Raw genomic sequence first — 14703 nt, 5'->3', positions numbered from 1 at the left:
AGCCCAATCTGCCACTGACCTCTGTATAAAACTGGGAGATACACTTCTCAATTTCCTTCTCTACAAAATGAAGGAGTGGGAACAAATCACATGACCTCAGTCGTTCCTCCATGATTCTCTATAAAGTCATGAGAATGCAAGCCAACTGGTATAGGATGTTTTCTTGAATCAGGGTTTCATAAAGCTGAAATGGTACACAGAGCCGTGACCAGCTGAAAGGCATCCTCGGAGGGAGGAATGGACCAGGACAGGGGCAGGGGCAGGAGGCTGAAGGCCCCGGAATCCACCCTGCCTTCCACTTGAGACTGACGCTGCCTGTGAAGTATCTGTAATACTCGCCTCCTCGTGAAGTTCCATCTCTGCCCCCCGCTTACCTCCTCATGGCCAACGTTCTCTGAGGCCCCTCTGCACAAACCACTGGCTGGGGGCCAGGCAAGGCTGCCTTTGCCTCAGTTCTTCCTGCTGCTTCAGAATGTCTCCCACCCGCCCCCTCATGGGGAGACAGAGGCTCTAGGAAGCTGTTGTCAAATTCAGAGCAGGAAAGAATATCCTACCAGACACGTAGGATGGCAGAGGGGTCAAGAGCAAAGCCTCTGATGCCATGCAGTCCCAGGTTTAGCCTCCACTCGGTTCCTGGGGTGGATTACTTCATCTCCCTAGGCCTCTGTTTTCCCATCTATAAAATGGGAATGATAATGATGTCTGTCCCACAGGATTATGAGAAATAAGTAGAATAATTCAGGCATGGCAAAGACTGTCAGTACCTACCTAATATCTAGTTTCTACTTCCTTTCTAACAGAATCCCCATTTTGTTGGGGGTTCATTAAGCCCCGGTTAAATAAACTACATTTCTCTAGCTAAATAAACAACATTTCCCAGCTTCTCCATAGCCAAGGATGGCTGGAGAATACAGTTCTACCCAATAACATATGAGTGGAAGCTCCATGAGGAATTCTGGGAAATGTCTGCCTGACTTAGATATAGGTCTTGCTTCCTTTCTTCTACCTTTGTCCTTCCTTCTGCTGAGAACATGGGTGATGGCTGGAACAGCAACCATGTTGTAGGCATGAGGCAAAGGCCAAAGAGCCAGAAGAGACCTTGGCTCTAACTCACACAACCAACCACCTGCTCCCAAACTTTCTGTGTATAACCACTATTTCATCTCTGTTACCTTATTTGGGCTTTCTGTTTTACACATCTGAGCCTAATGCCTGGTTGGCTCAATATTTAGCTCAGTGCCATGCACACAGTCAGCAGTTAATACTTCTTTTCCACTTTATGGGGAAATCTCTGTTGGTCCCCTGAAGGGTGCCATGTGGCATGAGGGACACCAGATAGGGCTCCAGCATGACGTAGTGCACCTGGACTCTGTTACTCTTGAGCTATGAAGGCTTCGGTGAGTCCTCTCCAGCTTTCAGTTTCCTGATTAGGGGTTGGATCAGAAGATGTATGAAGCTCCTTCCAACTCTGACCTTCCAAGGATCCACCACAGTCTCTGAAGAACATCCAGGCCCACCGTCTGGTCCCTCATGCTGTACACCCGCAGGCCTCCTCCAATGCCTACACCTCCACCCCATATCCCTGCGAGGTTTCCTGAGATCCTGAGAAATTTCTAGGGAAGGGAACTGTTTAAATAAAAGGCCACACTGCCTTAGTTAACTTTCCCACCTGGTTTAAATAAGAAAAAATACCAAGAGTAACATCAAACCTAACAGAATCAATAAGTCAGTAAATAATTTTGGTAACATTTCACATTAAGATAGCATGAATACTTTATTAAGAGCTCATAAGTTAATTTCCCTTTTTCTTAAATTATACTAGGATGTGCGGAGGCATAAATAATTGCTTGAGCTGCTGCTCTGAGGTGCTTCCTCGCAAGTTGTAATATCATCTATTAACTAGTTTAAAATCACTCTGACAGCTTTCTGTGCATCTTGGAATAATTTACTTCGCAAGCAACTTTGGTGAATCGTTTATTCATCATTATTAAAGTATTTATAAATCCTGCTTTAATTTAGCCCTCTGTTTCCTTTGCTTCCTTGCAGCATATTGACCAAAAATAAGAATGCTTAGGGCAGTACTTTGTTCCTTGGTGGCATTTTAACCAAAAGAGTGTTGTTGGAGTGAACAGCCTCTAAGCTCCATTAAGGCCCCATCCCCCATGCCCCGCTAGCCTCAGCTTCAGGGTTTCTCCACCTGCCTACCTGGCCTGTGTAATTCAGCTAAGAGGAGAGCTCCGCAGTCCACACACCTGAGACAGAGGAAGAGAAGTAATATTTATTGAAGACTCGCCCTGTGTTCCAGCTGCCTTAGCCGACAGTTATCGAAGGATTAGTACGTACCAGACACCTTTCTGGTGATTTCTTCTGTATCATTTCACTAAGTTTCCTCAGCAGTAATTTCTAACACACAGAAATTGCAACATGTCAGGCCATGCTCTATGTGCTTGGTGGATATTAATTTACTTACCCCTCACAGCAGAGATCGGCACTACCCTGACTGATACTACAGGTTGGTACTTAGCATGAGTCCCATTTTAAAGATGTCAGAACTGAGGCACAGAGAGGTTGAATGGATCGCCCAAGGTCACACAGGTGGGAAAGAACAGACCTGAAATTCACATCCAAGGGGTCTCATTTCAAACAGTTTTTTTTTTTTTTTTTTTTTTTTTTTTTAAATTTTATTTTTATTTATTTATGATAGGCACACAGTGAGAGAGAGAGAGAGAGAGGCAGAGACATAGGCAGAGGGAGAAGCAGGCTCCATGCACCGGGAGCCCGATGTGGGATTCGATCCCGGGTCTCCAGGATCGCGCCCTGGGCCAAAGGCGGGCGCCAAACCGCTGCGCCACCCAGGGATCCCCAAGGGGTCTCATTTCAGAGGCCACACCCTTCACCACCAACCTACCCACTGATAATCAGCTGAGGTATGCGCTTCTTTCAGCGTGTTTTTCAGAAGAGGCAACTGTGACACACAGAGGGTAAGTGATCCTTCCACGATCTCTAAGCCAGCGTGTAACAGAACAAGGATTCACACTCGTGTGATACATAATCTCTCAACACTTTACAAATTAGCTATTGCCATTCCCATTTAACAGGTGAGGAAACTAAGAGTGACAGCTTGTGCAATCTGCCGAAAGACTGCACGATTATGAAGTGTCAGAGCTGGGATTCAAACCTGGTCTACCTGGCTTTTTTCATCAGAGCATGACAGGAAGAGAAGGAGGAACATGTTTAATCTCAGGAAGTCCTGGCTGGGGCCTGCAGTCCATGTATTCCACTCTATCCCTCCAGGCTCAGACATCAGTTCAAGTACCCAGAGCTCTGCCAGCCTTTAACATCTCTGTCCTGATGGAAGGGAACAAGGTCAGGGAGGCTTCTGAGATACTGTGGGGAGGATAAAACAGGGACCAGGGACACTCCCTCAGGAATTTTTCCCTGTGGCCCTCTTAATGCATGTCCACCTCCCCATTTTCCTCCTAACCAGGTTTCTGTCATACTCACCACGTTCTCTGGGGCCTTGGTCAAACACGCCAGGGAAGGAAGAGAAGCAAACTATTTTGATGTACGGAGAAAGCCTTTGGGCTGAATTTTCAGCTGGAAAATAAGTAATTAGAAAATCAAATTAACACTCAGACCAACAGGGGTCTGAAGTCATGGAGGACAGAAGACTAGAGAATCTTCTCAGGGAAATTTAAGGCTTTCAGATGATTTAATAAAGTCCTATACCGAAACAAGAGAATGCACTGTGAATCTTTTTGAGGTTCTTCTTGCTCTTTATCCTCACGTTTCAAGGAAAGCTGGCTTTAAAGGAGTTGTTCCTAAAAAATGCTAAAATTCAGTCCCAGAGGAAGCATGTGTTCAAGAGCAAGAGGATGTAACTGATGCTTTCAAGACCAGCTGAGTGGACCTTTGTAGTGTGAGAAGTGTTGTCTGAGAGGTGACTTTGTGGTGTACTTTGATCACACAGGAAAGGGGGCGGGGGAAGGAAAGAGAAAAGCTTGGGAGCTTTTCTTCAGATCTGGGCTCTTCCTTAGAAGAATGTCACTAATGCTAGCAACAAAACATTAGGTCTAATACAAAATCCAGAGCTGATTGACAGTCCTCAGATTCCGAAATAAGATGCTTTTGAGAGTTATGGCAAAATACAAAGGCACCGAGGAAATGGAGACTTTTGATGTGCACAAGGTGTTGGACTAACAGTGAAGGTTCCAAAAGTCAAAGAGGCCGCAAATGAGATGTGTGGATACAGGAAAATCTTGTAGGGCTTCTCAAATAATCAAGTCAGTACTGAATTTAAATGGCTGCTTGATCCAGTACAGACTGAAGACATCTGCCCCCTGGAATGTGCCGGTGCAGGCATAGACCTTCCCCCACAATCCAATGTATCCATTTAACAAACCTGACCTAGAAGAATGCCAAGGTCTCATGCTGACTATAAAGCATGAACAAGACCTGGTGCTGCCCCCAAGGAGCTCTGGCCTAGTGAGGAGACAGTTGATTATACATACATGGAAACCAGGGATAATTTTTCTAGTAGCTCAGAAGCACACACACCAATCCCCTATAGAAAAGGTTATTGTGGGATCCAGAGAGATGCCCTGACCCTAAGCCCACATCTTGCAGATGCCATTTGGACAGAGGCGACTTGATGCCCCAAATCAGGTGGTGGTCCCAACCCTGCATCCCTGCTTCTAGGGTCCCTGGGGCCAGCCCTCGAGTCCCCTAGACCAAATGGCTGGCAGGGCCTGTCACTTTCTCATGGAGCATCATTTCCTGCATCCACACAAATAAAGTGGACAGCAAGCCAGTGCCATCTTGTTTGCTGCTATTGGATTTATGACATGTCAAGTTTAAATAGCATGTGCAAGGCTTACAATGGAGGCGACACAGAAATTCATTTTTCAAGCCCATCAAGGCTCTGAGCCCCCCAGCCCCTCCCTGCTGGGGCTAGGAGAACTATTTCACAACATCCTAATGCTGAGAAAAGACCTCCCTGTATCTCTACATTCAATTCTGCTTCTCTCTTTTCCCTCTCCTTCAAGTCCCCCCAAAATACCAAAATAGCGTAAATGCCACTTACCCGTACCCCATAAATACCGATTAACCTTTATGCAAGTCTGCTGTGCATAAGCCCTAACCTGATTCCTGGGGCTGAATTATTAATCCCTTACAAACAAACCACCAGCACGCCACACGCTGCCTTCTTGCCACCCAGCTGACGTAGCTGGCTTTAATTTAGACCTGCTCCACCCACCTTTTGTGCTGTTCTTTATTTGGGTTGTGAAAACCACTTTCTCTACCTTCCCTTCCCCCTCATCAGCAAATTAAACTGCTCAGTTGCCCCCAGCTTTTCCCAATAATAGAGGCTGCTTGGACTTGACCCATTAAAGGAGAGAGCCCAGAAAGACTTGCTATAGGACCCAGCAAGTCTCATTTTTATAATTGATTGGTAAGACAAGCATTTGGGTTGCAAAGTAGCTTTGGTCAGGTTTCCATTTTGCAGCAAACCCCCAAATTAAAAATCACCTCCAGGGGATAATTCTTTTGCAAATAATATGAGCCGGGCTATTTCTGTTTTTGTCAGGCGCACTGTCACTCCAGGCTGGTGTCTCATATGTTATTCTGGCTGCATGAGAAAGGCCCACAATAATAGCGTTGGCAACTGAAACAACAGCAAGAATGGGAATGTCAATTTGCAATTGTGAAACAAGGTGAAAACCACACTCCTTAACAAAAAGTTGAGGCCCACTTTAAACAAGGGGAAAACAACCAAGTAGAGTGCCTGAAGCCAGTTGGTCCAATCCGTGACAAGGCAGGCAGTATTGGGGGTGCTGTGAGAAGCTGTGATCAAACCCGAGTTAGTCCAGAATCACCTGGGAAAGCAAGCGCCTTGAACTCTTAAAAATGAGCAGATGTGATCCAGCCACCTAATTATTTTATGCTTGAGTCACAGTGAATCATGGCCAGAAGCTCTAGATCTCTGTCTTTGCCCATGATGCCATTCTGGAATACCACATCCTTCTCCACCTTTGCCAAATGGACCACTCCTCCTCATCCTTAAAGATGCAGCTCACACATCTCCTCTCCCAGGAAGCCTTCCTGATTTTTTGGTCAGATTTTATCTGCTTCCTGCCTCCCTCATATAATGTTTAAATAGCACAGCCACAAAGTTAGTTAACTTTTCAGTCTCTTCTACTACAATTTAAGTCCTTTGAGAACAGAATATACAACTTAGTCTTCTTTTAATCTCCAGTAGCTAGCACGGGGCCTGGCACATAGTAGGGGTTCAGCAAATGTTTGTTGAATGAATAGATATGAAAAAATATAAAAATACAGGAGATGAAACAGAGAGCTGAATTTAAAAGAACTTATTACGCTGGAATCAATCTGTAGAATCCAGTGATTTATTTATTTAAAATGATCTTCCTAAGTACCTACTTAGGATACTCAGCCTGTGTTAAATGCATAAAGGTAATAGGAGGAAAGGAGAGAATCCCTCTTTCAAGAAAATTACCTTCAGATTTGTACATGTCTAAATGAGAACAGTGGAAAGCAGTCCATGGCAGGATTGATGTGGCACAGGAGGATGGTCGTGCTGGCCTGCCAGGTGGGGACTTTGGAAAACATATTCCTTGTCCTAATCCTACCACTGAGTCATTATGTGACCTTGGGCAAATCAACTCACATCTTTGGACCTCCATCTGTCAAACGTAACATTGAATTGTTGAAATGATACTGGGACAATTGCTATCATATGTAAGAAAATAAAGTAAAAATTTCTGCCTCATGTCATATAGAAAAAATGAATTCCATGCAGATTAATGATCTAAATGGAAAACAGCCAAATTCAAACATTTCCCCCCCAAAAAAACTGTAGAAGTGTATCTGTATAGCATTAGTTTAAGAAGAATTCTCTTAACAAAATGTGAAAAGCAAAAATCACAAGGAAATCTCTGACAAATGGGGCTACTTTAAAACAAATACACATGCTAATCCAAGTGAAAAATGAAGCTACGAGATGGAAGAAGACATCTACAACCGTCACGATGAAAAATATGGGAGTAGTTGGAATAGCTAAAGAACTTTTACAAACCTACTAGAAAAAGACAGACAACTTAGAAGAAAGAAGTTCCAAGTATATGAAACGCAATTGACAAAAGAGGAGAATGACTGATAACTTCAGGAGATGCTTGATCTAACTAGAAATCAGAGAAATGTCAATTAAAAATGGCAGCGAGTTACCAGTTCATACTCATCAGATTGAAAAACATTGAAAAGAGACGCCTGGGTGGCTCAGAGGTCGAGTATCTGCCTTGGGCTCAGGTCATGATCCCGGGGTCCTGGGATCGAGTCCCACATTGGGCTCCCCACGGGGAGCCTGCTTCTCCCTCTGCCTGTGTCTTTGCCTCTCTTGTCTGTGTCTCTCATGAATAAATAAATAAAGTCTTAAAAAAAAAAAAAAAGACAAGGTGGTGATGAGTGGGCTGCAGCACCATCTTGGGCTGGGCTCTCAACCTGCTTCCAGCAAGAATCCTTGTACCACCAGCTACCACCTACGCACAGCATCCCATTTGGCAGGTTACTTTAAACTTCTCATGCCTTGATTTATACATTTGAGAATGAAGAATGTTAACGGCATTTCCTTGAAAGGCCATTGTAGAATTACCTATAATGATCCATGTGAATGTGTCCAGTCCAGAGCCTGTGGCCATTGTTGGGGCAGGACCTTGCCCAGCTTATGTCCTGGTGAGTCGGAGGCTGTAGGCTGAGTGTGCGCTGTAGGGTGGGCAGTCTGGGGGAGCTGGGAGGTCTCATCAAGGAGGAGGCCATAGGGCCACAGCAACGTCTGCACAGTGGGGGCCCAGCCAGGGCTCTGTGGGGCAGTCTGCTCTGCTCCAGAAGGAAATAAATGAACACAGCTTTCAGAGGCAGATGGAATACAGGATCTGGTTCCCTGGCTAATGTGATCTCTTTACACAGGATCTCTCACTGAGAGTCAATAGTCATCATCACCCGTTAGGAAAAACAGGACTCTTTGGGGAATCACGGGTAAGGAGGGATAATGCCCTGGCTGTGTGGCCTTAGGTGAGTCACTGCACCTCTTTGGGCTGCCATTTTCTCATTTATGAAATGAGGAATTTACTATCCTGGAAAGAGTACAAGACTCCTAGGATTAAGGAGACCTTGGTTCTGGCCAGACCTTGGTTCTGCCTCTAACTGTGGGGCTTCAGGAAAGTCTCACCTTCCCAGAAGCCTAGTTTCCTCTTTGTAAAATGACCTGTGCAATGTGAGGTTCTCCGACAGCCCCTCAAGCTCCAGGGGAGGTCACATACACATCCATGCATGCACACGGATAGTTGGTGCTGAGTTTAATCCAGAACAGGGGTTGGCCTTGGGCACCCTGAACCACCTGGCATATTAGCATCCCATCTCCAACATTTATACTTTTTTTTTTTTTAAAGCGGCCACATAAAAAAAATAAATAAATAAATAAAAAATAAAGCGGCCACATGTATCTGAGCAGGACCACTCCCCCAGCATGGCTGCCGACAGGGATGATGAGGGAGGCACAGGGCAGGCCTTCCCCTGGAAAAGCACAGCCGCCCCCTGCCCTGACTGCCACAGCCCAATACATTGCCATTCACACGCTGTTCCATCGGGCCTCAAAGATTTTCCCATCTTTCAGATTTCCATTGAAAAAGCCATGTCCAAAGCAAGGCTAACCCTGGGGCCCTAGGCCATCAGCTTGGTCCCCAATTCCACACCTGGCTGTATGCAAAACCCCAGGAGGATAGGTTATGGATGGGGCTGGATTGGGGCAATGGTGAGAAAGGATGAGCGACTAGAAAGCAAACCACCTCCTCACATGGGTGGGTGAGGGACCACCGTCCCTCATCCCCTGCCCAGTCTTTCTGTAGGACCCTCTTTGTGACTGGCCTTGTGGGAAGGACTCACTGTCCCCTTCTACAGTAATGGCCCAGGAGTGGGAGGCTGCTTATTCAGCTTAGTCATTAGGACCTACAGACCTAGAGAGATAAGCTGCCCTTGCCCAAAATCCCAGGACAAATGAAGGGCAAGGCCCCAAGCACAGTAAAAATGGGGACAACAGCTACTTATTGAATCCCTGCAAAGACCAAGTCATTCTACCCTCACCACACCTACCAAGCTAAGACTATTAATTTTCTCCTCTTACAGTTGATGAAACGGAGGCATGTAGGGCAGGGGAGTATCCCAGCTGCAGGGACACTGGGTCTCTGGCTTCCTGGTCCCAAGTGCTACCCCTATGGAGATCTGCCTAAGTCTGGTCCTGCTGCCGGGTCCCAGACCCGGGCCTCGTCCCCCCTGCACCAAGCAAGCTCTCAGGTCTGGCAAGCTCTGGGAGCTGTCCTTCCCTGCCCCTCACCCCTTCCCACCCTCCCCACTGCGGGGGACCCTGCCACAGAAATAGTGTCAGAGGGAGTGACTAATGGTGGCTGACCCCAGGTCAGCACGAATGCCGTCGGACTCCCTGGTCCTGGTGAGGCAGCCCACCTCCCTCATACTGACCTGACAGGACGGCCCTGGGGGTGGGGGGGAAGCACCCAGGGCCTCTCTCCTGGGGCCACCCCACACACACCGGGGCAACTGGCCAGAGCCTGCCCTGCCTCACCTCCAGGGCATAGGTCCCACTCCTGCCAGAGCCCCTCAGCTGGCCAAGCCATCCCTCAGGCCAGATGACACATGCTCCCTCCTGCCCGAGAGCTGGTGACAGATGCCCAGCTGGAAAAGTGATGGGCTTCATGGTGGGGGCAAAGTGCAGGTTTTCCTTCATCAGAGTTGGCAGCTGAGCTATGGCTAAAGGCAGCAGTGACAGGGCAGCCTCTTGTAGGCGTGCACACACACACACACTTGTGCATACCTGCTCACACGAGCACACACCCACACATGCACAAATTCTCACACACCCATTGCATCCAGACTGTGTAGGTGGGACCCAGGAAGATGGAGGTAGTACTGGCTCTCAGGGAAAGGTGCCAACCACCACCAGTAGTAGTAACTTTCATAGTACCTATGAAAGCCGTGCTCATCACGGAATTGGGGCAGTTCCACTGCAAGCCCAGAAGGGACCATTCAGCTCTGTTCCCGTCTCCCGCACCCCCCTCGGCCCACACACTTCAACTACCGAGAGTGACAGCTTCCCAACTGGCTGGTACTCTAAATTTACCACCTAACACAATAGGCACCATTCTGGGCCACCAGGGTGTATTCCTGGGCAAAGTGACCCAGCCTGGGAGGGGGAGACAATGACAAGCCATGTGCCGTATACACATACACCACACAAGTATGGACACCTAGGCTGTGTGTCCAGTGTCCTCTGCCATGGGCTCAGTGCTGGGATCCTCCACAAAGACTCCTGGGGTAAGACTGGGGTAAAAATGAGGCCAAAAAACAAACCCACAGCTTTCTCAAGACAGCAAATGAGAGCATTCAGCACAAAAGACAGTGAGGAGTAGTCAGCACAGGCTCATTCATCCCAACGTTCATTCAGCAGAGTCAGTGAAGAACCCCTGACAGCTGGGCCCAGCTCTGGGATGGGTAGTACAGGTTGAGCAGGAACTGCGGAAGACACGGCTCAAGATCCCAGACCTAGATAAAGGAGGCAGAGACGTGCCCCAGTGCCCACCACAGTGCCTAAATTCCACCATCAGAAAAAGCCATTGTGTCCATGTATGTCTACAGATGCCTCATGGAGAAACCTGCTCTTCTTTAGGGAACTGTGCCCTTTTTAATCCATTTGTCTATAGGGACAAAGTCTCAGAATGTCAGCATTGGATGAGCCTTTGGGGCGCATCTAGTCTTTCCAACTTCTTTTATTTTTTTAAGATTTTATTTATTTATGAGAGACACAGAGAGAGAGAGAGAGAGAGAGAGAGAGGCAGAGACACAGGCAGAGGGAGAAGCAAGCTCCATGCATGATGCCCAACGCAGGACTCGGCCCCAGGACCCCGGTTTCACACCCTCAGTCAAAGGCAGATGCTCAACTGCTGAGCCGCCCAGGCATCCCTAGTTCCTTCTATCTTCAAACAAATTCTAAGTCAATGTGGAAAATACACAGAAGTAAAACAGTTGCCCTCGGGCTGGGACAAGAGGGAATAAGGAGGGCTAAGTCCAACATCCTTGGACCACTCCCCCAGGCCAGAGTGTCTGATGATTCCTCTGAAGAGTTTGAAAAGCACTTTTTCAGAGGTATCCCTTAGATCAGGTTCAACTGCGTGGCACAAAGACTCCAAAAATGGTGGCTTACACAGGATAGTGGCATTCTTTCCTCTGACACAACAGTCAGATGAAGCAGCACATGTGGGGCATCCATAGTCATCTGTTGGTAAACCACTTCCAGGCCTCTGCTCCTCATCTTCGCTGTTCAAGATGGTGGTCTTTGATCGCAGGCAGCTCCGGGAAGGAGTTAACAGAGAAGAAAAGCTCCCAGAAGGTGCTGAAGGGGTTCCACTGACATCCCATTGGCCATGATTTAATCACGTGGCCACACCTAGCTGCATAGGCTGCTGGGAAATGTAGTTCTACTCTTTGGTGACAGTGGGATCAGTTACAAGCTCTGTCCCTGTGAGATAAGGGGATAATGGATATCAGGATGAGGAGTGAGTGGTTATGGTCCTGCTAGTCCAGTTTCCCACTTGATAGGTGAACAAAAGGAGGTGCCAATGAGACTAAGATTGATTAAGTCCCTAATACCCAAGAAATCTTCCTCCAACACCTACCATAAGGCCTGCATTAGACCTAAATGAAAAGACAAGCCCTGCCTCCCCACTGTGGAGCCAGATATCCAACCAACACTTGTGGCGTGATAAATGATGTCACCAAGCTCAGTACAAAACAGAGTGGGAGCAGTCACGCAAAAGCACCCACGCTTTCTGTGAGGCTCAAGGAAGGGGCCACCAAAAGAGAGAGAACGTCCACACTGAGACTGGACTGGTTAGAAGGTGTCTGCTGAGTGGATAAGCGTGGGGAAGGGTAAACTTGGCAGAAGGAAAAGAGTACAAAGGCTCAGAGGCAGGACGGGCTACCTACCATATTTAGAAACTACCACCAGGGTATAAAAGGCAAAAGGGGGTGTGATGGCTAACTTCACATGTCAACTGAGAGGGGGCCTGGGGGTGTGACTGATATTTAAATCACTAAATTATTGGCTAAAACAGATTGCCCTTATTGTGGTGGGCCTCCTCCAATCAGCTGAAGGCCTAAACAGAACAAAAACGCTGACTTCCCTAAGCAGGAGTTCTCCAATAGCTGCCTTCGTACCCTGGCTCTCCTGGGTCTCTGCCTGCCTGCCTTCAGACTGTGGCTGCACCACTATCTCCAGGCTACGAGCCCACACTACGAATTTCGGACACACCAGCGCCCACAATCATATGAGGCAATTCCATACACACACACACACACACACACACACACACACCCTATTGGTTTGGTTTTCTGAAGAACCCTCAATAATTCAGGGGTGAGGTGAGGGGGAATATAGAGATGGGCTTGGGTAGATTGACAGGGACCAAAATCATGAAAAGCCTGGGTGCCATTCAAAGCCATTCTGAGTTTATTCTGTAGAAAATGAGGAGTCATTGGAGACTTCAAGGCAAGAGAGCGATCCTAGCCATATGTTCCATCATACATAGGGGCACGAGGTGGAGGCTGGTAGACTGCCATGTACAGGGGGCCTCCTATGAGTGGTAGGGACTATTCTAGGGGCTCTGGATGAGAGAGTCAAGGCCAGTGGCAGGGAGCCAGGACCGGTGACTGAATGTGCTAGAGCTGCAAAGGGAGAAGGGCCGGTAGGGCTCCCAGGTCACAGACCTGGGCAGCTCTATAAGGCCAGGAACTGACTGACTCTTTCCATCCTCAGCACCTAGCCCTGCACCTGGCCACTGTGGCCGCTGTGTATGCGTATGTTTGTGAAATGAAGAACGAATGGAGAAAGAGAAGTAGCACCTGACAAAATAGGCCTGTGGGCCCAGCACAACATTGTAAGCAGGCAGGCCCTTAATTCAATTAAAATACTTGTTGACTGACAGGCCAATGACCAGCCCCAGGATTTTAGAAGCAGCCACCCTCCTGGCATTGGTCCCCCAAACCCCAGCCCACATGAAGGTCTGCCAGGGAAAGTGGAAGTGGTCGAGGACACACGTCCAGACTTCAGGACTGCTGCCTTCCCATCCTCCCTCTCTCAGCTGGATGCACGATACCCCACCGTTCAGAGTTCAACATCCTTAAGCCTTCATTTCAATCCGACTTAAGGCAAAATCCCAGGGACGAGCATCCCCCTATAAGCTGCTCTGCCATTGACGCCCAGGGCTGCTGGTGGCCCAAGAGCAGGAAGGGGTGAGGAGAGGAGAGGTAGGACCAGAACAGGTCCCAGGGGACGGAGGGTGAGTGCCCCAGACAGTCCTGCAGAGCTTGGCCTTTTGAGGAGGGAGACACCGGAGCCGAGAGAGGGAGGCCAGGGGCCCAAACCTCTGTGGCCCTGGTGAGGGGACCCGGAGTCCTAACAGTGGGAAAGTGAAATCCAGAGACAACTTGGTGGCAGGCCCTTATGACTGATACACGGGGACCTTTTCGTACCACGTTTTAAATATATTTCCGCCCAAGGGAGGCAGTTGACAGGCTCTGCAAGACCTAATGGAAAACAGCAGCTAATACTGCAAGTCAGCAAAGCTTGTCAGCCCGGGCGCCATCATCCCTCACCTCCTCTTTCATTTTTATAGGAACGGCTCAGAAACAGAGAAGAGAAATTTCCAAAGCCAAACAAAAAATCAATACCATGGGAGATAACCCAGCATTAATAGGAAAACCAGAGAGGGTGGCTTTGTCTCCAGGCTCTGCGGCGCTATCAATCACGCGGCGGCAGGATTTGGGAGGCTCCCCAAGCTGGGGACCGCCGGGACCCCGTGCCAAAGGGGTCCAGGGACAGCAGACTGGGGCCCAAGCAGAGCCTGAGCCAAACATGGGGAGACAGCTCTGTCCCCTGCCCCTAGGCTGTCCCCCTCCAGGCCTTGGGGCCTCCATCACCAGGCTGAGGCCCAGCACACAAGTGGGGGACAGTGTGGACAGGGACAGACACGCAGATGTCCAGCTAGGCCGCCAGCAGGAGAAGCAAGAGGGCCCTTGAGACGGACAGCCCTGCACCCCGCTCTCGCCCAATGTGTGTCCTGACACCCCCGATTCCAAGACCAGGGAGGAGCCAATGCAGGCCTCAGGAGGGCCACAGTGCAGGCCCAGGCAGGTACACCTTCGGTGCCCCTCACCCCGTGTCCTTAGGATGGGACTGAGATGGATGGTGGGGACTCCATAAGGCTCCATATACAGATACCCATGACAGAAAGACCTGCCCCCCCAAATAAATAAATAAATAAATAAATAAATAAATAAATAAATAGTGAGTTGTCCCTCCATGTTCCTCCTTTGCTCTCACTCTGTGGCCGCTTCTCAAACCCCCAGTCTAAATCGGGGCCTCTTAGGGGCTCAGTTGGTTAAGGAGCTGCCTTTGGCTCAGGTCATGGTCCCGGGTCATAGTGCCCGGGACCTGGGATGGAGCCCTGCATCGGGCTCCCTGCTCAACGGGGAGTCTGGTTCTCCTTCTCCCTCTGCTGCTTCCCCCATTTGTGCTCTGTCTTTCTCTCAGATAAATAAATACAATATTTAAAAAAAAAA

The 14703-nt window shown here is 48.5% G+C and overlaps 1 long non-coding RNA gene across 1 annotated transcript; it reads right to left on the bottom strand.

Annotated features, from left to right (window-relative positions):
* Positions 1-2868: 2868 nt before the first annotated feature.
* On the bottom strand, positions 2869-11440 carry LOC140634689 (uncharacterized). The gene is made up of 3 exons (XR_012032080.1): positions 11288-11440; positions 3505-3597; positions 2869-3387 (listed from the first exon to the last, which is right to left on the bottom strand). It is a non-coding gene; the product is annotated as an uncharacterized lncRNA (long non-coding RNA).
* Between the last annotated feature and the right edge of the window lie 3263 nt (positions 11441-14703).

The sequence above is a fragment of the Canis lupus genome, chromosome 6 (assembly GCF_048164855.1).
Source record: "Canis lupus baileyi chromosome 6, mCanLup2.hap1, whole genome shotgun sequence".
Lineage (NCBI taxonomy): Eukaryota > Metazoa > Chordata > Mammalia > Carnivora > Canidae > Canis > Canis lupus.
The sequence above is the reverse complement of the archived record's forward strand: the minus strand, read 5'-3'. Positions and strand labels throughout refer to the sequence as shown.